The 22249-nt window shown below is 37.4% G+C and overlaps 1 long non-coding RNA gene across 1 annotated transcript in view; it reads right to left on the reverse strand.

The window, feature by feature from the left end:
- The window catches only part of LOC129523762 (uncharacterized), a 32850-nt gene extending 12706 nt beyond the window's left edge, over positions 1-20144 (reverse strand). The window contains exons 1-2 of the long non-coding RNA XR_008667364.1: positions 20107-20144; positions 12036-12070 (exon numbers count right to left, since the gene is read on the reverse strand). This is a non-coding gene — a long non-coding RNA (uncharacterized lncRNA). The remainder of the gene's footprint in view (positions 1-12035; positions 12071-20106) is intronic.
- Between the last annotated feature and the right edge of the window lie 2105 nt (positions 20145-22249).

The following is a 22249-nucleotide window of genomic DNA, read 5'->3' on the forward strand; positions in this document are numbered from 1 at the left end:
GTTGTATTTATAAATTACAAACTAATTTAAAAATAATTAAATTAACTAAAATTATTACAAAGTTGGGTTTTCTTATCCAAGAACATAGACTCACTTCACAGTGGCATAAGTTTTCATGTAACTGACAAGTGTTTTAAATTTTTCTTCAACCCTTGCCTCCCTCTTCTTCCTCCCCCTTAGTAGTCCCCAGTGTCTATTGTTGCCAGATTTGTGTTCATGAGTAACTAATGTTTAGCCTCCACTTATAAGTGAGAACATGCAGTATCTGGTTTGCTGTTCCTGTGTTAATTCACTTAGGATAATGGCCTCCAGCTGCATTTATGTTGCTACAAAGGACAGGATTTCATTCATTCTTACGGCTGTGTGGAATTTTATGGTATTATGCACCATATTTTCTTTATCCAATATACCACTGTTAGGCACCTAAGTGAATTCCTTGTCTTTGCTATTGTGATTAGTGCTGCAATGAACATTTGAGTGCATGTGTCTTTTTGGTAGAATAATTTATTTTCTTTTCAATATACACCTAGTAATAAAATTACTAAGTTGAATGGTAATTCTGTTTTAAGTGTTTGAGAAATCTCCATACTGCTTTCCACAGTGACTGAACTAATTTACATTCCCACCAACAGTGTATAAGCATTCACTTTTCTCTGCCAGCATCTTTTGTTTTTTGACTTTTTAATAATAGCCATTCTGATTGGTGCGAGATGGTATCTCATGGTACTTTGATTTGTATTTCACTGATAGTTAGTGATGTTGATCGTTCTTTCATACGTTTGTTGGCCACTTGCTTGTCTTCTTTTAAGAAGTATCTGTTCATGTCTTTTGCCCACTTTTTAATGGGATTATGTATTTTTTGCTTATTGAATTAAGTTCCTCACAGATTGTAGATATTAGACCTTTGTTGGATGCATTGTTTGTGAATATTTTCTCCCATTCTGTGGGTCATCTGTTTACTCTGTTGATAGTTTCTTTTGTAGTGCAGAAGCTCTTTAGTTTAATTAGGCCCCATTTGACAATTTTTGTTTTTGTTGCAATTGCTTTTGAGGACTTAGTCATAAATTATTTCCCAAGGCTTATGTCCAGAATGGTACTTCCTAGGTTTTCTCCTAGGATTCATATAGTTTGGGGTCTTACATTTAAGTCATTAATCTATCATGAGTTAATTTTTATATATGGTGAAAAGTAGGGGTCCAGTTTCATCTTCTGAATATAGCTAGCCAGTTATCCCAGCACCATTTATTTAATATGGAGTCCTTCACCCATTGCTTATTTTTGTCAACTTTGTTGAAGATCAGATGGCTGTAGGTGTGTGGCTTTATTTCTGGGTTCACTATTCTGTCAGTTGGTCAATATGTCTGTTTAGGTACCAATACCATGCTGTTTTAGTTACTGTAGCCTTATAATATAGTTTTAATTTTGGTAATGTGATGCCTCCAGCTTTGTTCTTTTTGCTTAAGATTGTTTTGGCAATTTGGACTTTCTTTTGGTTCCATATGAATTTTAGAATAATTTATTCTAATTCTGTGAAAAATGACTTTGGTGGTTTGATAGAAATAGCATTGAATCTGTAGATTGCTTTAGGCAGTATGGCCACTTTAACAATTTTGATTCTTCTAGACCATGACAAATGGAATTTTTTCCATGTGTTTATGTCATCTATAATTTCTTTCAGCAGTGTTTTGTAGCTTTCCTTGTAGAGATCTTTTACCTTCTTGGTTAGGTATATTCCTACTTATTTTATTTGTGTGTGTGTGTGGCTATTGTAAATGGAATTGCATTCTTGATTTGGCACTCAGCTTAAACATTATTGGTGTATAGAAACACCACTGATTTTGGTACATTGATTTTGTATCCTGAAACTTTACTTAAGTTGCTTATCATTTCCAGAAGCCTTTTGGCAGAGAGAGTAGCGTTTTCTAGGTATAGAATCATATTATCCACAAAGAGAGATGGTTTGGCCTTTTCTTTTCCTATTTGAATACCTTTATTTTTCTTTCTCTTGTCTGATTGCTCTGGCTAGCACTTCCTGTACTATGTTGAATAGGAGTGGTGAGATTAAGCATTCTTGTCTTGTGCCAGTTCTTAAGGGGAATGCTTATAGCTTTTTCCTATTCAGTATAATATTATCTGTGGGTTTGTCATAGATGGCTCTTATTATTTCGACTTATGTTCCTTCCTTGCCTAGTTTATTGAGAATTTTTGTCACGGAGGGATGCTGGATTTTATTGAAAGCTTTTTCTGTATGTATTGAGGTGATCATACGGTTTTGTTTTTAATCCTGTTTATGTGGTGAATCACATTTATTGATTTGGATATGTTGAACCAACCTTGCGTTCCAGGAATTAAGCCTACTTGATTGTGGTGAATTAACTTTTTGTGTATTGTTCAATTCAGTTTGCTAGTATTTTGTTGAGGATTTTTGTGTCTACATTCATGAGGAATGTTGGCCTGTAGTTTGTTGGTTTTTTATTTGTTTGTTTTGTCTTTAGTTTTTGGTATCAGGGTGATGCTGGCTTCATAGAATCAGTAGAGAGGAATACCTCCTCCTTGGTTTTTTGGATTAGTTTCAGTAGAATTGATGCCAGCTGTTTTTTGTACATCTGGTAGAATTTGGCTATGAATTTCATCTGGTCCAGTGCTTTTTATGGTTGGCGAGTTTCTTATTGCTGATTCAATTTTGGAGCTTGATAATTGTCTGTTCAGGGTTTTAATTTATTCCTGGTTGAACTTTGGGAGGTTGTGCATTTCCAGGAATTTATCCATTTCCTCTATATTTCCTTCAGTTCTGCTCGGATCTTAGTTATTTCTTGCCTTCTGCTAGCTTTTGAATGTGTTTGCTCTTGCTTCTCTAGTTCTTTTAATTGTGATGTTAGGGTGTCAATTTTAGATCTTTCCTGCTTTCTCTTGTGGGCACTCAGTGCTATAAATTTCCCTCTATACACTGCTTTAAATGTGTCCCAGAGATTCTGGTATGTTGTGTCTTTGTTCTCATTGGTTTCAAAGAACATCTTTATTTCTGCCTTCATTTCGTTAGGTACCCAGTAGTCCTTCAGGAGCAGGTTGTTCAGTTTCCATGTAGTTGAGCGGTTTTGAGTGAGTTTCTTAATCCTGAGTTCTAGTTTGATTGCACTGTGGTCTGAGAAACAGTTTGTTATAATTTCTGCTCTTTTACATTTGCTGAGGAGTGCTTTACTTCCAACTACGTGGTCGATTTTGGAATAAGTGCAATGTGGTGCTGAGAAAAATGTATATTCTGTTGATTTGGGGTGGAGAGTTCTGTAGATGTCTATTAGGTCCACTTGGTGCAGAGCTGAGTTCAATTCCCAGATATCCTTGTTAACTTTCTGTCTCGTTGATCTGTCTAATGTTGACAGTGGGATGTTAAAGTCTCCTATTATTATTATATGGGAGTCTAAGTCTCTTTGTAGAACTCTAAGGACTTGCTTTATGAATCTGGGTGCTCCTGTATTGGGTGCATATATACTTAATATAGTTAGCTCTTCTTGTTGAATTAATCCCTTTACCATTATGTAATGGCCTTCTTTGTCTCTTTTGATCTTTGTTGGTTTAAAGTCTGTTTTATCAGAGACTAGGATTGCAACCCCTGCCTTTTTTGTTTTCCATTTGCTTGGTATCTCTTCCTCCATCCCTTTATTTTGAGCCTATGTGTGTCTCTGCACGTAAGATGGGTTTCCTGAAGACAGCACACTGATGGGTCTTGACTCTTTATCCAATTTGCCAGTCTATGTCTTTTAGTTGGAGCATTTAGCCCATTTACATTTAAGGTTAATATTGTTATGTGCGAATTTGATCCTGTCATCATGATGTTAGCTGGTTATTTTGCTCGTTGGTTGATTCAGTTCCTTCCTAGCATCGATGGTCCTTACAATTTGTCATGTTTTTGCAGTGGCTGGTACTGGTTGTTCCTTTCCATGTTTAGTGCTTCCTTCAGGAGCTCTTGTAGGGCAGGCCTGGTGGTGACAAAATCTCTCAGCATTTGCTTGTCTGTAAAGGATTTTATTTCTCCTTCACTTACGAAGCTTACTTTGGCTGGATATGAAATTCTGGGTTGAAAATTCTTTTCTTTAAGAATGTTGAATATTGGCCCCCACTCTCTTCTGGCTTGTAGAGTTTCTGCCGAGAGATCCACTGTTAGTCTTATGGGTTTCCCTTTGTGGGTAACCCAACCTTTCTCTCTGGCTGCCCTTAACATTTTTTCCTTCATTTCAACTTTGGTGAATCTGACAATTATGTGTCTTGGAGTTGCTTTTCTTGAGGAGTATCTTTGTGGCATTCTCTGTATTTCCTGAATTTGAATGTTGGCCTGCGTTGCTAGATTGGGGAAGTTCTCCTGGATAATATCCTGCAGAGTGTTTTCCAACTTAGTTCCATTCTCCCCGTCACCTTCAGGTACACCAATCAGATGTAGATTTGGTCTTTTCACATAGTCCCATATTTCTTGGAGGCTTTGTTCATTTCTTTTTAACCTTTTTTCTCTAAACTTCTCTTCTCACTTCATTTCATTCATTTGATCTTCAATCACTGATACCCTTTCTTCCAGTTGATCGAATTGGCTACTGAAGCTTGTGCATTCATCACGTAGTTCTCGTGCCATGGTTTTCAGCTCCATCAGGTCATTTAAGGACTTCTCTACACTAGTTATTCTACTCAGCCATTCGTCTAATCTTTTTTCAAGGTTTTTAGCTCCTTTGCAATGGGTTCAAACTTCCTCCTTTAGCTCAGAGAAGTTTGATTGTCTGAAGCCTTCTTCCCTCAACTACTCAAAGTCATTCTCCATCCAGCTTTGTTCCATTGCTGGCAAGAAACTCCGTTCCTTTGGAGGGGGAGAGGTGCTCTGATTTTAGAATTTTCAGCTTTTCTGTTCTGTTTTTTCCCCATCTTTGTAGTTTTATCTACCTTTGGTCTTTGATGATGGTGACGTACAGATGGGGTTTTGGTGTGGATGTCCTTTCTGTTTGTTAGTTTTCCTTCTAACAGTCAGGACCCTCAGCTGCAGGTCTGTTGGAGTTTGCTGGAGGTCCATTCCAGACCCTGTTTGCCTGGATGTCAGCAGCAGAGGCGCAGAACAGCGAATATTGCTGAACCGCAAATGTTCCTGCCTGATTGTTCCTCTGGAAGCTTCGTCTCAGATGGGTACCTGGGCATGTGAGGTGTCAGTCTGCCCCTACTGGGGCGTGCCTCCCAGTTAGGCTACTCGGGGGTCAGGGACCCACTTGAGGAGGCAGTCTGTCCATTCTCAGATCTCAGACTCCATGCTGGGAGAACCACTGCTCTCTTCCAAGCTGTCAAACAGGGACATTTAAGTCTGCAGAGGTTTCTGCTTCCTTTTGTTTGGCTATGCCCTGCCCCCAGAGGTGGAGTCTACAGAGGCAGGCAGGCCTCCTTGAGCAGCAGTGGGCTCCACCCAGTTCGAACTTCCAGGCCACTTTGTTTACCTACTCAAGCCTCAGCAATGGTGGGCGCCCCTCCCCCAGCCTCACTGCCACCTTGCAGTTCTGTCTCAGACTGCTGTGCTAGCAATGAGTGAGGCTCCGTGGGTGTGGGACCCTCCGAGCCATGCACGGGATATAATCTCCTGGTGTCCTGCTTGCTAAGACCATTGGAAAAGTGCAGTATTAGGGTGGGAGTGACCCGATTTTCCAGGTGCCATCTGTCACCCCTTCCCTTTGCTAGGAAAGGGAATTCCCTGACTCCTTGGGCTTCCTGGGTGAGGCGATGCCTTGACCTGCTTCAGCTGACACTCAGTAGGCTGCACCCACTGTCCTGCACCCACTGTCTGATGAGCCCCAGTGAGATGAATCCAGTACCTCAATTGGAAATGCAGAAATCACCCATCTTCTGCATCGCTCATGCTGGGAGCTGTAGACTGGAGCTGTTCCTATTCGGCCATCTTGGAACTGCCTACCCATCATCACTTTATCTTTCAATATGAAGTTTGTTTTCTTTCACATGTGTGTATTTGTTTGTGTGTGTGTGCTTGTGTGTGTATAGTTTATTAGTTCCCTAGCAAGAAAAGTAAATAAATTTAGCAAATCTTTTCTTCCTATTCATCTTCTCTTTCCCTTCCACACTTTATACTATTCAGTAGTAGTATGGTTTGTTGTGTTTAGTTTTATGCTAGCGGATGTGCATATACTTCTATTACTTTGTTAATTTTTAATTTCTTTTTACTTCCAGTGATTTGAGATAAGGCAATCAGGATGCTTAATCTGTCTTTTTTCCTCCTTGCTCCTTCCAATTTTTGTCAGTGATATTTCTTATTTATAGGACATACAATATTTACACTGATGTGTCACTGTAAACCCCACATTTGTCTTAGCCTTAGATGTATTGTTAAGTATGTTCAATGTGCATCATATCATAATAGCTAAACTTATTCTCCAGTAGTTTTTTCAAGAAAGATTAGTGGAAGTAATGTTATCTGGTTTTTTGACTATTGCAAACTGTTTGTCTATGGCCCTTATACTTGGAAGTCAGTTGGGCCAGAAAATGATTCCTTCAGTTAGTTATATTTTTTTTTCTTTATAGGATTGTTTAGATCACTGTCTTCTGACATTAAATGTTGCTATGGAGGTTGAAGAAGCATAATATGGCATGCTTTCCAGGTTATTTTTCAATATTGACTTTTCTAGATTAATTTTTCCTGGCATGTGGTGTGTCTTACACACACACACACACACAGACACATCCAAGCCTTCTTTATAATTTCAAGAAAATTTCTTTGAATTATATTTAAATATTTGTTCTGTAATTTTATCTTGATTTAGGTTTTTTAGGAATTCCAATTATGTGTATGTTGTACCATCTTTGTCTTTTTATGTATTTTTTCTATTTAATTATTTTTTAAATTCTATCTCATTTTCTATCCTTCTCTCTCTTGTTTCTATCATCTATGTTTTTTACAGTGTCCCTTTGCTTTTGCATTCTTTCTCATATCCTTTTTATTTCTTTGTTAATTTTATTTTTGCCTTTTATTTTCTATGTTTAGCCAATATAATTTCATGTCTTGCTGTTTTCTTGCCATCTGTTCCCTGATTTCCGGCATCTTTGCTATATTGTTGCATTTTCCTTCATAGAAGCAATGGTTTCATTAAGTTTTGTTATTTGCTTATTTTGTTTTAATTTGGGAACAAAGATTGGTCTAAGCTTTTTTTTTTTTTTTTTTTCTGAGACAGATTCTAACTGTCGCCCAGGCTGGAGTGCAGCAGCGCCATCTTGGCTCACTACAGGCTCTGCCCCCTGGGGTTCACGCCATTCTCCTGCCTCAGCCTCCCAAGTAGCTGGGACTACAGGTGCCCACCACCTCGGCCGGCTAATGTTTTGTATTTTTAGTAGAGACAGGGTTTCACCGTGTTAGCCAGGATGGTTTTGATCTCCTGACCTCATGATCCGCCCACCTCAGCCACTCAAAGTGTGGTCTAAGCTCTTTATTTGTTCCATATCAACATTTTTTTTCTGGAGTATTCTTTATTTATTTCAAAATTTTGCTAATCTATTCTTCCCTTTTCTTTATAGCTTATTTATTGGATAATGTGCTAATTACTTTTTATACTTGCCTTTAAATGAATTGCATCAGCCCTTTGCTAATTATTATTGTTACCTGTGTTTTGAATGAGTTGGATAGTGTTTGCAAGAAATTCTTGGTTGCTGGGACAGAGTAGAATTTTAAGATGCTTTTATAACCTAATTGCTTTCTTCTAAATTAACACAAAGACAGACTTCTTCCTGCAAATGTCATTTTCATGTCATAGATCTCCCCTGCTTCTCTGATTGTAACTTGATCCTGAGTGACTTCTTAGATTAAGCTGCTCAATATTTTTCTCATTTGTTGGCCCAGTTAAAGGGCATTGTTTTTTGTGCATTTAGGTATACCTATCACCCACAGGAAATGTGTTTTTCCTAGGACTTTCTGCAGCTTCTGGATTCTTTCCTCAGCTTATCTCCACTTTCTCTTATTGGCTTCTATATTTAATGGAAGCTTTTAGAAGCTCTTAAATATATCCTGAAATTTTTATCGTATATTAGTCTGTTTTCACATGCTACAAAGAACTGCTTGAGACTGAGTAATTTATAAAGGAAAGGGGTTTTATTGACTCACAGTTCTGCATGGCTGGAGAGGCCTCTGGAAATGTATAATCATGACAGAAGGTGAAGGAGAAGCAAGTATCTTCCTCACAAGGCAGCAGAAGAGAGAGCACAGGGGAAATTGCCACTTTTAAAGCATCAGATCTCAGGAGAACTCTCTCACTATCATGAGAAGAGCATGGAGGAAACTGCTTCCATGATCCAGTCACCTCCCACAAGGTCCATCCCTTGACACATGGGGATTACAATTAAGAGAAGATATGCATGGGGACACAGAGCCAAACTATATTATTCCACCCCTGGCCCCTGCCAAATCTCATGTGCTTTTCACATTTCAAAAGCAATCATGCCTTCTTAATAGTCACCCAAAGGCTTAACTCATTCCAGCATTAACTCAAAAGTCCTAGTCCAAAGTCTCATCTGAGACAAGGCAAATCCCTTCCCCTATGAGCCTGTAAAATGGAAAGCAAGTTAGTTACCTCCAAGATACAATGGGGGTACAGGCATTGGATAAATATTCCCATTCCAAATTGGAGAAATTGACCAAAACAAGGGGCTACAGGCTCCATGGAAGTCTGAAACCTGGCAGGGCAGTCATTAAATCTTAAAGCTCCAAAATAATCTCCTTTGACTCCATGTCTCACATCCAGGGCATGCTGATGCAAGGGGTGGGCTTCCAAGGCCTTGAGCTCTGCAGGGTACAGCCCCCCACAGCTGCTTTTATGGGCTGACATTGAGTGCCTGCAGCTTTTCCAAGTGTATGGTACAAGCTGTTGGTGGATCTACCATTCTGGGGTCTGGTGGATGGTGGCCCTTTTCTCACAGGTCTGCTAGGCAGTGCCACAGTAGGGATTCTGTGTAGGGGCTCCAAGCCAACATTTATCCTCTGCATTGCCCTAGTAGAGGTTCTCTATGAGGTCTCTGCCCCTGCAGCAAACTTCTACCTGGACCTCCCGACATTTCCCTACAGCTTCTGAGATCTAGATGGGGGCTCTCAAAGCTCAACTTTTGTCTTTTGTGTACCTGCAGGCCCCAAACCACATGGAAGCTGCCAAGGGTTAGGGCTTACACCCTCTGAAGTCATGGCCTGAATTGTACATTGGATCCTTTTAGCCACAACCATCTTTTCCTCCTAGGCCTCCAGGCCTGTGATGGGAGAGGTTGCAATGAGGATCTCTGACATGCCCTAGGGAGATTTTCCCCCTTGTCATGGCTATTAACATTCGGCTCCTTATTACTTATGCAAATTTCTAGACCTGGCTTGAATTTCTGCCCAGGAAATGGGTTTTTCTTTTCTACCTCATGGTCAGGCTAAAAATTATCCAAACTTTTATGTGCTGTTTCCCTTATAAAGAAACGTTCCAGTTTCAGATAATCACTGTGAATGCATGTGACTGAATGCTTTCAGAATCTGCCAGGTAACTGCTTGAATTCTTTGCTGCTGGAAATATTTTCCACCGATTACCTGAAATCATCTCTCTCAAGTTCAAAGTTCCACAGATCTCTAGGGCAGGGGCAAAACACTCACTGCCAGTATCTTTGCTAAAGCATAGCAAGAGTGACCTTTACCCCAGTCCCAATAAATTCTTCATCTTCATCTGAGACCACCTCAGCCCGGACTTCATTATCCATATCACTATCAGCATTTTGGTCAAAATCATTCAACAAGTCTCTAGGAAGTTCCAAACTTTCTCACATCTTCCTGTCTTCTTCTGAGCCCTCTCAACTGTTCCAACCCCTGCCCATTGCCCATTTCCAAAGTCACTTCTACATTTTCATGTTATCTTTATAGCAGCACTCCACTCCTGGTACCAATGTTCTGTATTTGCTTTTTTAAATGTATCTATTTCTTTAACTTACATGTATGTTCTTTGCTCAAAAAGTAAATTCCCTGTAGACATATGTTGTGTTAGTCCATTTTGACACTGCCATAAAGAACTACCTGAGACTGGGTAATTTATAAAGGAAAGAGGTTTAATTTACTCACAGTTCTCATGGCTGGGGAAGCCTCAGGAAACTTACAATCATGGGAGAAGGTGAAGGGGAAGCAAGTACCTTCTTCACTAGGGGCCGGAGAGACAGAAAGAGAGCACAGGGGGAACTGCCACTTTTAAATCATCGGATCTCATGAGAGCTTCCTCACTGTCATGAGAACGGCATGGGGAAAACTGCCCCCATGATGCAATCACCTCCCACCATGTCCCTCCCTTGACATGTGGGGATTACGATTCGAGATGAGATTTATGTGGGGAAACAGCCAAATGATGTCATCTCCTAATTTTATCAAAAATGGAATTTTTACTTTTGTCTTAAATTCTCCTGGTTATTTTATTTGTTTGTTTGTTTATTTATTTGAGACAGAGTCTCACTCTGTCACCCAGCCTGGAGTGCAGTGGCACCATCTCAGCTCACTGCAACCTCCACCTTCCAGGTTCAAGCTATTCTCCTGCTTCAGCCTCCTGAGTAGCTGGGACTACAGTCGTGTGCCACTATGCTTGGGTAATTTTTGTATTTTTAGTAGAGACAGAGTTTTGCCATGTTGACTAGGCTGGTCTTAAACTCCTGACCTCAAGTGATCCACCCGCCTTGACCTCCCAAAATGCTAGGATTACAGGCATGAACCACCGTGCCCGGCCCCTGGTTATTATTATTATTTTATTTTTAGAGGAAAGAATGCTTAGCTTATATAGTCAAATTTGTCTGGTAAGTACTTATCTCGTTTGTCTACCCCCAAATAATGAGGGAAATTAGAGCATTACAACATACCTATCTTTCTTTGAATTGTGATTTTCAGAATTATGGAGAAGAATAAAATAATAACCAAAAAGAGTCTACTTCTACTTTCATGTCATGATTTTTGCTAATAATAAGAATAACAATACTCCTTTCTCTTATTGTTTCTGCTGCAGCAGCACCAAGGGCACAAAAGCATATCTCATTTTCTTTTACTTTATGTATTACTTTATTTTAAAAAGCTTGGGTCTTTCTATCTTAAAGGGGCCCACAGCTATAAAGACTCTTTAGGGGACTGGTGTTTCTACCCACTGCCAAGAGAAACATGTTGCACCCATGCTCAGTGGTTGATACTAGCCATTGGCTTATTTCTGGTTATAGCTCAAGCTTCTGTATTCATTCTTTGAAATTGTTTAGGTCCTCATCCTTGGCTTCTTTTGAAATTGACTTCTGTTCCTCCATTTCATTCATGCAGGCAAGCACAGCTGGGTACCTCTGTTGACAGCTTCCAGGTTTGAATTGCATAGTGATGGAAGCCAAGCCATCCTTAGGTGTCTGGAACACATTTTATCTTTGGAAATCTGACACACCCTCAATATTGTTGACATTTGAGGCATAGTGCCAGACTCATCCAAGCACATAGCTATTTCCCTAGGAAACCATCTAATATGGGTATTTAAAAGCTACTATTTTATTGCTATTGGATGCCATTAAATGCTGGTTCATGAACCAGGAAAAGAAAACATTGCAAGTGAGAAAATAGAACATCCTCTAAAATGGTCTGTGTCTGTGTGGGACATTTAAATATAACAGAAAAAAAAACCAGTAAGTTCAAAATGATGTCGTTTTACCTTTTGAGTTTTTATTTTAACTTTATTGTGGGCTTGTTATTTTTGTACCTTGATGATATTTTAATGTAAAAGCACAATTATTATCCAATGCTTATTTTAACCCAGAACTTGACTATATATAAGAAGATCTTTTATTTTTACTATTAGAGCATTTTGATAAATGAAAAAGAGAAACAGCAACTTTCTGTATTTATTTACATATGCTACCCATTGCCAGTTTTTATCAGAAAACTGTAGGCTATCCCTCAAATTCACTATAGCTTAATCCCCTGCTAGGCATGGAGTAGAGCTAGATATCTATTTTTAAAATCATGTCCATTTAATGAGAGTAAAACTTACCATATATCCAGAGATTTGGTCTTTATTTCATCTTTCTGAAAATATAAATATAATTTAATTGGTTCAGAATCCTGTCTCATCATTCTCATTTGTTATTCCCTTTCTTTTCAGCTACATCAATCTGTTTTTTATTTGCATCACTGAACTTGCTTGTCTTTATTTTCCAGCTCTAACATGCCAATCCTCCCTCACTATTGCCAGCCCGAAACATCTCTTCAGTGGAGTATTATTTAATTTATACACATAATACTTATGTCATTGTTCTGTCCTGGGAAATGTATCAACAACTATTAGATGTCTACTGTTTTGGAATTTAAGACAAATTATTATATCAGTCTGTTGTAAACAACATAAGCTGATTTAGTTTGATTAAGCAGAAGTTTATTATAAGGATATTGGATAGCTAACAATTGTTGAAAGACCTACAGAATAAGACTTGAGGTTAAGCTTCTAGGCAGAATGGCTAAAACCGTGCCATGGAATTGTCTTAATGACAAAATTACCATGAACAGTGGTCGCCCACAGAATAACATATAAAACTGCTGCTGCTAATGCTTTTGCCCACCAGTCCAATTTCTGCACAAGAAAATTGACATTGAAACACCTGGGAAGTCACCACCACTTGCACCGTTGCTACCACAAGCACCACCACCACCAAAGAATGTCTCCAGCTGGGTTTCTTCTAAGATAGAGTTTAACATGCAGAATTTGTACGACAGAGGAGAAAGAAGTAAGACTGAGCAAAGATGGAAGTTGAGCTGTGATGTAGGACCAAAGTAGACCTCAGCTGACATCACAGCAATCTTGGGAGCTAAAGTTTTCTCCTAGTTGGATCAAAGTGGCAAGAATTTTATATTCTCATATTGAACAGTCATTAGATATGAGCTACACTAGGAAGGGACATGACCTTGGGAAAGGTGGCTCACTACAGCTGCGGCAACCCTTGAAAAAACAGATAACTGAAGGCTGTTTGCCAACAGCATCCTCAGCATTTAGGAGGAAGCATATACAGTCCACTTCTTGCATTGCTTGGATTCACTACATATATATTTTTGCAGCAATTCCTCTAAGGTTGTCACAGAATTCTATATCTGGAAGAACCTAAAAGAGTACAGTTAGTAGGATGAAATACACCTGCCACTACTGCAGCCAATCTTGGGACCTCAAGTGATCTCATTGTCTCTTTCCTTTACTATCCACTGTAGATCCCTCTTATCTTCAACTAGCATCTCTGCTGGTCTACATGCCTTGTCTGCTACCATTACCCAGACCCTCATCCCTGAGAAGTCTGCGACCCTGGTCACCATGCTTTTTGCAGATTGAGGTTTCTGCACTTTCCCATTCACCATAAAATTCAACAAGGGAGTACCAAATATATTTTTCTCTGTCCTTATTGTGTCACATCAGCCCTGCCTGCTTGTGTTGATCAGGATTAATTATCCCTGCCATGATGATGGTTACTATTTTGCTGCTTGTCCCTTGGCACAAGGAGCCTGAAGTACCCAGGTCATAGCTTATAATTCACTGAAATCTTATTTAAACCCTGTTCCCTGCTTGGCAACCAGGATCTCTCAACTCTCTGCAGAGTCCAGAGTTGTGGCTCATTGGTTGTGATAGTAAGCGCTTCCACTTCTTGGTTTCCATTCCCATGTAATATTCCTATTAAAGATGTATCACCATATAAAGGTTAATGATTCAAAATTCATATTCATTGTTGAAGTAGTCAACAATATGTGTAGCAAATTAAAAATATTTTTAAAGTGTTAAAATTATTTAGTTCAACCCTCATTTGTTTTGATAAAGAAAATTAATTTGGATATGTTTTTTTCCCCAAGGAAGCTATGTGTGCAAGGTTTTGTTTTCCTTGTTGTTTACTGTTTTTGTCCTTATGTTTTCTCTCATAAGGATACATTGTGATAAGAAGGAATTGTTTACTCTTTCCCATGGAAAATTTGGGCTAAGAGAGGATCGCACTAGTCTCTTTTTCTCGCTCTATACATCTTACTGCTAGGGACAGGAATGATTCAATAAAGGAAAAGGTTATGTTCCCACAAGACTCGTAGTCTTCTCATCAGCATACACATGACTTTATCCAATTGAAAGGGAAACGCCATGAGACCAAATGGTTAATACAAAAGGGGACATGTCAGGATGCTGAAACTCTGGCTATTCATTCACCATGCCACCATTTCACTCCCTTGAGAAGAAAATCCATCCCTCCTCCTAATGGCATACCCATCAGTTAAGTGGCGTGGCTTCTTTATGGAGCCTTGCTCCACTGACACATTGCAAAGGATTCTAAAAGGTAAATGAGAGATGGAGGATTAGTATTAGATACAGGTTACCTTTTTTTTTTTCTGTGTTTCTAAAGTTGTCACTTTAGACCCACTTTGCTGGGTCACTTAACTAGGCAAGCTAATTCAAACAGGAGGGTCTCTGAGTTGTCTCTCTTTTTCCCTTGTGCTGACAGAATAAATAATATTTAGGACTGAGAAAATAGTTCATGTTTTTAAAGAACCTGTTAGTAAGGAACTAAGACCTACATGCATTATTTAATTACATCTTACAGGGTTCCTGATGAGGTAAATGTTATTATTCCCATGTTCTAACAAGAAAACAGGTCACAGAGTGATTGCATGTTTGAAAAAGAATTTTATCCTTTTTTTTTTACACTATTCTAGAATAAGGAGCTATCTACATTGAGCATAATTTTTTTTCCATAGAAATAGACACAAAGACATGTCTCCACTGAAAATTATGTGAATATGTAATGTACACATTGAGATGTTACGCTGAATGTACACATATGCACTTTCTGTGTAAAATACAGATACACGATGTTCTTCATAATCTAGCTTCAACATACATATCTTCTTTCATTTGCCAAAACTCTTCCCACTACCCCTATGCTTTGTGACTTGGATCCTTTTATAACTTTGTCTGGAATATCATTGCAAGGTCTTAGCTCAGAAGTCCACTGTCTGCTGCAACTTCTCTGATGGTCAGCCCCCCACCCCCTATCTAAGTTTCCTCTTGTGCTCTATTTGCATTTTTATTTTGCTCTCCTTTAATACTTACTACACTATAACTTTCATTAGAAGTAATTATGTACATTCCTAGTGTCTCCAGTAATCTATATGGCCCTTAAAGGGTGAGTTAGACTTGACTCATTTTTCCTAGAGCCTAGCATAGTAGGCTCATTGTAGGCACTATGAGTGCTTGTTCAACTAATCTGCAAACGTTTCCAAAACTTTTCTGTAAGCGGGTTAGATGTTTATATATGTAGATCATGCTATTTTGTAATTCATTCAAGTGGGCAAGTTGAACTGATCTGTTAATACTATTCTAATCCACTGGAGATGAAGTCCACTGAAGAAGAGAGTCTTCAGTGGGTCAAATCTATCCCTTATGTCATTTCTGGTGTTAATGATACTGCTAAAGGAACATTATCAAAGTTCTGAGATAAAATTCACTAGGTGATATTTTACTCTTTAAAAAAAAAAAAAAAAAAAAAAAGAATAATTGCTCCTTCTGGTGTTTAGGGGAAAGGCAGTATAGCATGGTGTTTAAAAGCATGAAGTCTAGAGCCAGATTCCCTGCATCTGAATCCTGCCTCTACTGTTTGCTGCCCATATGGCCCTGGGACACTTACTTACCTGTGCCTTATTTTTTCCATTTATAAAATAGGAATATTAAAAATACCAATGTAATTGAATTAATATAAGGACTGAGTGAGTTAATGTAGGCAAATCACATAACATTTCTCTGCATGTGGTCAAACTTTAAGTGTTTATTATTGTTATTCACCATACTTTCTAAGTTTTCCTCCCTTGAATATTGAATTCTTTTAAAACAGCAGCCAACCATAAAACATCCTTCCAGTCTCAAAAACTCTCAAAACAGAGTGGAAGAATAAAACCAATTTTTAAAAATGTTTTAGTTGTTGAAACACAAACTCTTTCAAATAAAGTGTCAAATTTCTTAATAAAATTACATTAAGTCCTCAAATGTAAGAGGCCTAGGGAAATGTGAGTAAAAGTGACATCTTCTGTTTAATAATGATTTTTATACTCTGATGTAATTAACTTTTGTCTGCTATTTGAATTATATTTTAGACTTTATAGGATCCAGCTCACACCAAACAAAATCCCTTCTATGTGCATGCACTTGAGTGCATAATACTACACTGGTTTTATAATCTGTAATTACCATAAAACCAAAGTGAAATGTCAGATCAGGTTAAAATGAATATTTTCTCCTTTAATAAACTACAAAGGCAATCCCAGTTAGGATATTTAAATTTCCCTAAATGATATAATTGGCAGTTTCATTGTCTCATAATTTGCCATTTTTAAGCCAAAGTTCTGAATTTATTGTGCAATTATTTTACTTCTCCTACCTATAAAAGGCTACAGTTTCTAGGGAGAGCCAGTTGCCTTACAGAATTGACTAGCAATCATGCCTGGCATTTTTTTTTAGCAGAATTGAATATGTATCGTCCAATTGAAGTGATTAGCGAAGGTGGGCAAGCTGAATGTAATTATCAAAGTTGGCCTGTGCCCAGCATCCTGTAGATGGCAGCCAGATGCTCTTATAAATGATGGGGTTTCTAGGTCTGTTTCTAAAGGTATTGCATGCCACTGGCCTTGCCAAGTTATAAAGTTATTTTCTCTTTTTCACTGTTCAAACTTGTAAAGATTACTTAGGCTTTTTGAAATGAAATTAGAGCATCTAGCGGTAGGTCATATCAAGGATGTTAGAGCAATCTGACAGTGACATCTGTCACTCCATTTATGCCAGATTTGATTTGAGGGATTTGGCTGGTGAAGTGTCCAGTGATTCCCTCACTGTTCTATATTTGTCATCCTGCCATAAGGATTGGCTACATCTTTAGGACGTCAACCAAGTCAAAGAGGGGAATACTCCCAGGTAGAAGAGGACCACAATGCAGTCCAAGCCACAGAGTTACTTGAACACTCCAGCTAGGATCTGAAAACAGATCCACAAGTTTCATATGGAGATGCCAATTTCAGTTTTACTTTTTGTTTGTAAAACATTACATACATTTTTTAAGGTAGTAAAATTGTTCAGTTAAATATAAATAAATTTAGGGAATCTCTATTCCTTAGTTCTTTAATTTACTGTCTTCTGGGAAAACATTCATTTGGTCATTTATCCAACAAAAATTTAGTAAATATTCCATGCGAAGAGAATAGTACTTGGAAAAGCCTGGGGATGAGAGATAACATGGCAGTTCCAAGAGGGAAAAGACATTATTATGGCCAGACCAGTTTGGGACTAAGAACAAAAAGAAGGAATTTAAGATTTTTAAATAAGAAATAGATGATGAAACTGCATTTTCTGGCAGATTATTTTGGCTATACAATGTAGAAGGCATATTGGAGAGGAGGGGCAAGAGAAACTGTAAGGAGAACCACTAGGAAGTAATTGTAGAAATATGGACAAGAGATGATGCCCTGACACAAGATAGTGAAAATGAGAAGTGGACGAACTTTAGAGAACTTAGGAGGGAGAAGAATAGGATTTGGGAGGTAGCAGATAGGAGCAGTGGCAAGGTTGGGAAGAAGACACATGAAATGCTTAGGTTTCTGATATAGGTAACTGGGTGAAAGGTGGTCCTATTTATTGAAACTAGAATACCAGATGGAAGATCAGGAGGAGATGATGAGTTTGATTCAGACATGCTGAGTTCAAGGAAAATGTGGGATATGAAATAGAAATATCCAGTAGGCAGTTGTAAATATAAGTAGGTGGATAGGAAGGAAGACAACAGAGGTCTTTGCTTGAGCCTAAGATATGCTCCCAGATACTATTTTCCATAAGGGAATTAAAAACTTCCTAGGAAAGTACTCAATTCAGGAAAGAAAGTGCTAAATTTGGATAATGGACCAATGAGGCAAATATTGTAGGAAAAGAGTATCTCTGTACATAATATGTTGTCTATTTTCAGCACATTTCTTCAGCTGAGCTCTCATAGGTTTACATTAAAATTTTTGCATTAAAAGTATAATAGATATTTTAAAGGGGTGGCCTTAATCAAAGCCCCATGGTGTCTTGAGATCAGGGCAGCAGCAGCATTGGTGCCAGTTAAGTAGGCTCTGCTGACAAATGGCAGGCTTCATGAGACATAGCTGAAGGCCCTGAAACATCAGGCATTCGCGGGTCTTGCCCTGTGTATCCAAAGACATCAGCAGTAGAAGGTTGGCTTTAAAGAGAGAATCAGGGGCAGCAGAATGTTGGCAGACATGGGTGGCATTGACTGAAACTATCACAGGAAAATAACAGGCACTACTGAGTCACCAAAAGAACTAGTTGGTGGAGAACATGTGAAATCAGACATAAAAATTCAATTTAAGGAGAAAGTTGGTATGCCCTTGGAAGTGGTGGTGACAGAGCCAGAGATGTTCTCTTATGCAACTTTTTTTGTGACATTGTTTTTAACATTAGTCTGGGACAACCTAGGGGGAAAAAAATCTACCGTTGTATTGTATATTTGTCGTATACATTGAGAAGTCATGTTTTAACTTTTTTTAATGTAAATTTGATATTATTAAAAACCTAAAGCCAACTACTTTTTAAACAATATGGATTCTAGTTCATTAATCCCCAGTCAGTGGTTTAAAATGAAAAAAGTTTCTCTGCCTCTCTTTAGAATCAAATGATATGAATTTTCTTTATTATAGTTATGTGATTATTTTTATATCAGATGTAATACTCAACTGAAACTAATCTCCCTACCATGAGTGAAAAGTAGATGTGTGTCCCTAATTTAGATTTTAATTTTATCTAATCATTAATTCATTTTTGCATACAAGCTATGTTCTGTCAAATTAATTAATTAGGGCAATTTCTTATGGTCGCACATGCCAAACATTATAAGGGATTAAGAAAGGGCTATCAAATTGGCTGGGCGCAGTGGCTCATGCTTGTAATCCCAGCACTTTGTGAGGCCCAAGCGGGAGGATCATGAGGTCAGGAGATCAAGACCGTCCTGGCCAACATGGTGAAACCCCGTCTCTACTAAAAATACAGAAAAATTAGCCAGGCATGGCAGCACGCACCTGTAGTCCCAGATACTCAGGAGGCTGAGGCAGGAGAACTGCTTAAATCCAGGAGGTGGAGGCTGCAGTGTGCCAAGATTGTGCCACTGCACTCCAGCCTGGCGACAGAGTGAGACTCCGTCTAAAAAAATAAAAAATAAAGGAAGTGCTATCAAATTAAGTTTTTAATTTGATTTAATTGGATAAGAAGCAATATCTGGCGATAAAATTGCAAAGAGAGATAAGCTCCTAATTTTGGATTAAAACACTCAGAAACTCCAAACTACATAGTGTTATCATAATGCTTTATAGCCAGGCTTTGTATCTAGGCTCTGTTATTTTGCAAGCAAGTTACTTTAACCTCTTTCAGCTTTAGCTTTCTCTTGGGTAAAATGAATAGCATATATATAATACTTGGAAAATATTAAATTTATGTGTTCTTATTTCTCTCTGTAAATCGTGTTCCCTTGATGCTACCCCCAGAATGAGGAGGATATGACATTAGGAGAAGTCACTGACATACAGTAAAGGTGAAAAAAAAAAAAAAGGAAAAAGAAAAACAAGAAAACTTTTCTGGACCTAGAGGAGGAGGAGGAAAGGGAACAGGGAGTGAAAACAGTGGTCAGGCAGTGACCTAAATTCCAACCCCGTCCCCCAAACCTCACGATTCAAACCTAAAGCATGCGCCGGAGAGCGAGGATTAGGTTTTAAAAGGAGAATCAGTCAAAGGGGGTATGGGGAAACCTTTAACCCAACTTCTTTGTTCAGACACTGGAAGGAAATTACCTCAGAGGAAAACAAAATGGGGCTGTCACATCAGAATAAAAATGGTGGTTAGCAGATGAGATGCCTGAAATGAATGTGCTGAGTGGGAATTTCAGCCCAGCCATAGGGAGATTGACAACACAGTTAGAGGCAAGGTTGGGCTGAGGCAACAGAGATGGCCAAACAACATGGGAGCTTCGCCAATATTTCACAGCTGTGGGCTTCAACATAAGAGCCTGCGTTACCTTAAAGCACAGTATAAGTGTGAGGATCCATCTTCATCACAAGAAGGCACATAAAACTTAACTTCCTTATTTAGAGTCCATCTGGAAAAGGAAGAGATAGAAGAAAATAGGAAAGATGAAGTATTTACACCTTCCACAAAAAGGGATGGTAATATGGTGGGAAACACTAACTTGCTTTAAGATTTTTTTAACAGATAAAATTGTAGCTGTTTACTGCATACAACATGATATTTTGAATAAGCCAGGCACAGTAAGACAAATACCGTATGATCTCACTCAGATGTGGCATCTAAGAAAGTTGATCTCATAAAAGTAGAGAGTAGAATGGTGGTTACCAGAGGCTGAGGTGGTTGGGGAGCATGGGGGTTGGGCAAAGGATACAAAATTTCAGTTAAATAGGAGAAATAAGTTCAAGAGATATATTGTGCAAAGTGGTGACTACAGTTAATAATATATTGTATTTCTGCAACGTGCTAAGAGAGTGATGTAAAGTATTCTCATCACAAAAATCGTAACTATGTGAGGCAATTTCTTTTATTTGGAAAGTTGTCCTCATTCCTCCCACCCTGCACCCTTACTACAGATTGAAATAAAATATGGTACACTGTCTCTCTCTCTCTCTCTCTCTATATATATATATATACACACACACATATATATAGTTTTATCTATATTTTAATTAAATATATACACACAACTATATATGTAATATGTGTATATCTATATATAGTATATATACTATATATACTATATACACACATATATCTATTATATATGTCATATATATGATATATCTACTATATATCATATCTACTTTAATATATAGTATATATAAAATATATATAAGATATGGTATATATACTATATATCTACACATATAGTAGATATATCTACTATATATCTACACATATAGTAGATATATCTACTATATATCTACACATATAGTAGATATATCTACTATATATCTACACATATAGTAGATATATCTACTAAATATCTACACATATAGTAGATATATCTACTATATATCTACACATATAGTAGATATATCTACTATATATCTACACATATAGTAGATATATCTACTATATATCTACACATATAGTAGATATATCTACTATATATCTACACATATAGTAGATATATCTACTATATATCTACACATATAGTAGATATATCTACTATATATCTACACATATAGTAGATATATCTACTATATATCTACACATATAGTAGATATATCTACTATATATCTACACATATAGTAGATATATCTACTATATATCTACACATATAGTAGATATATCTACTATATATCTACACATATAGTAGATATATCTACTATATATCTACACATATAGTAGATATATCTACTATATATCTACACATATAGTAGATATATCTACTATATATCTACACATATAGTAGATATATCTACTATATATCTACACATATAGTAGATATATCTACTATATATCTACACATATAGTAGATATATCTACTATATATCTACACATATAGTAGATGTGTCTACTATATATCTACACATATAGTAGATATATCTACTATATATCTACACATATAGTAGATATATCTACTATATATCTACACATATAGTAGATATGTCTACTATATATCTACACATATAGTAGATATATCTACTATATATCTACACATATAGTAGATGTGTCTACTATATATCTACACATATAGTAGATGTGTCTACTATATATCTACACATATAGTAGATGTGTCTACTATATATCTACACATATAGTAGATGTGTCTACTATATATCTACACATATAGTAGATGTGTCTACTATATATCTACACATATAGTAGATGTGTCTACTATATATCTACACATATAGTAGATGTGTCTACTATATATCTACACATATAGTAGATGTGTCTACTATATATCTACACATATAGTAGATGTGTCTACTATATATCTACACATATAGTAGATGTGTCTACTATATATCTACACATATAGTAGATGTGTCTACTATATATCTACACATATAGTAGATGTGTCTACTATATATCTACACATATATGTAGATGTGTCTACTATATATCTACACATATATGTAGATGTGTCTACTATATATCTACACATATATGTAGATGTGTCT

This window comes from Gorilla gorilla, chromosome 6 (assembly GCF_029281585.2).
Source record: "Gorilla gorilla gorilla isolate KB3781 chromosome 6, NHGRI_mGorGor1-v2.1_pri, whole genome shotgun sequence".
Lineage (NCBI taxonomy): Eukaryota > Metazoa > Chordata > Mammalia > Primates > Hominidae > Gorilla > Gorilla gorilla.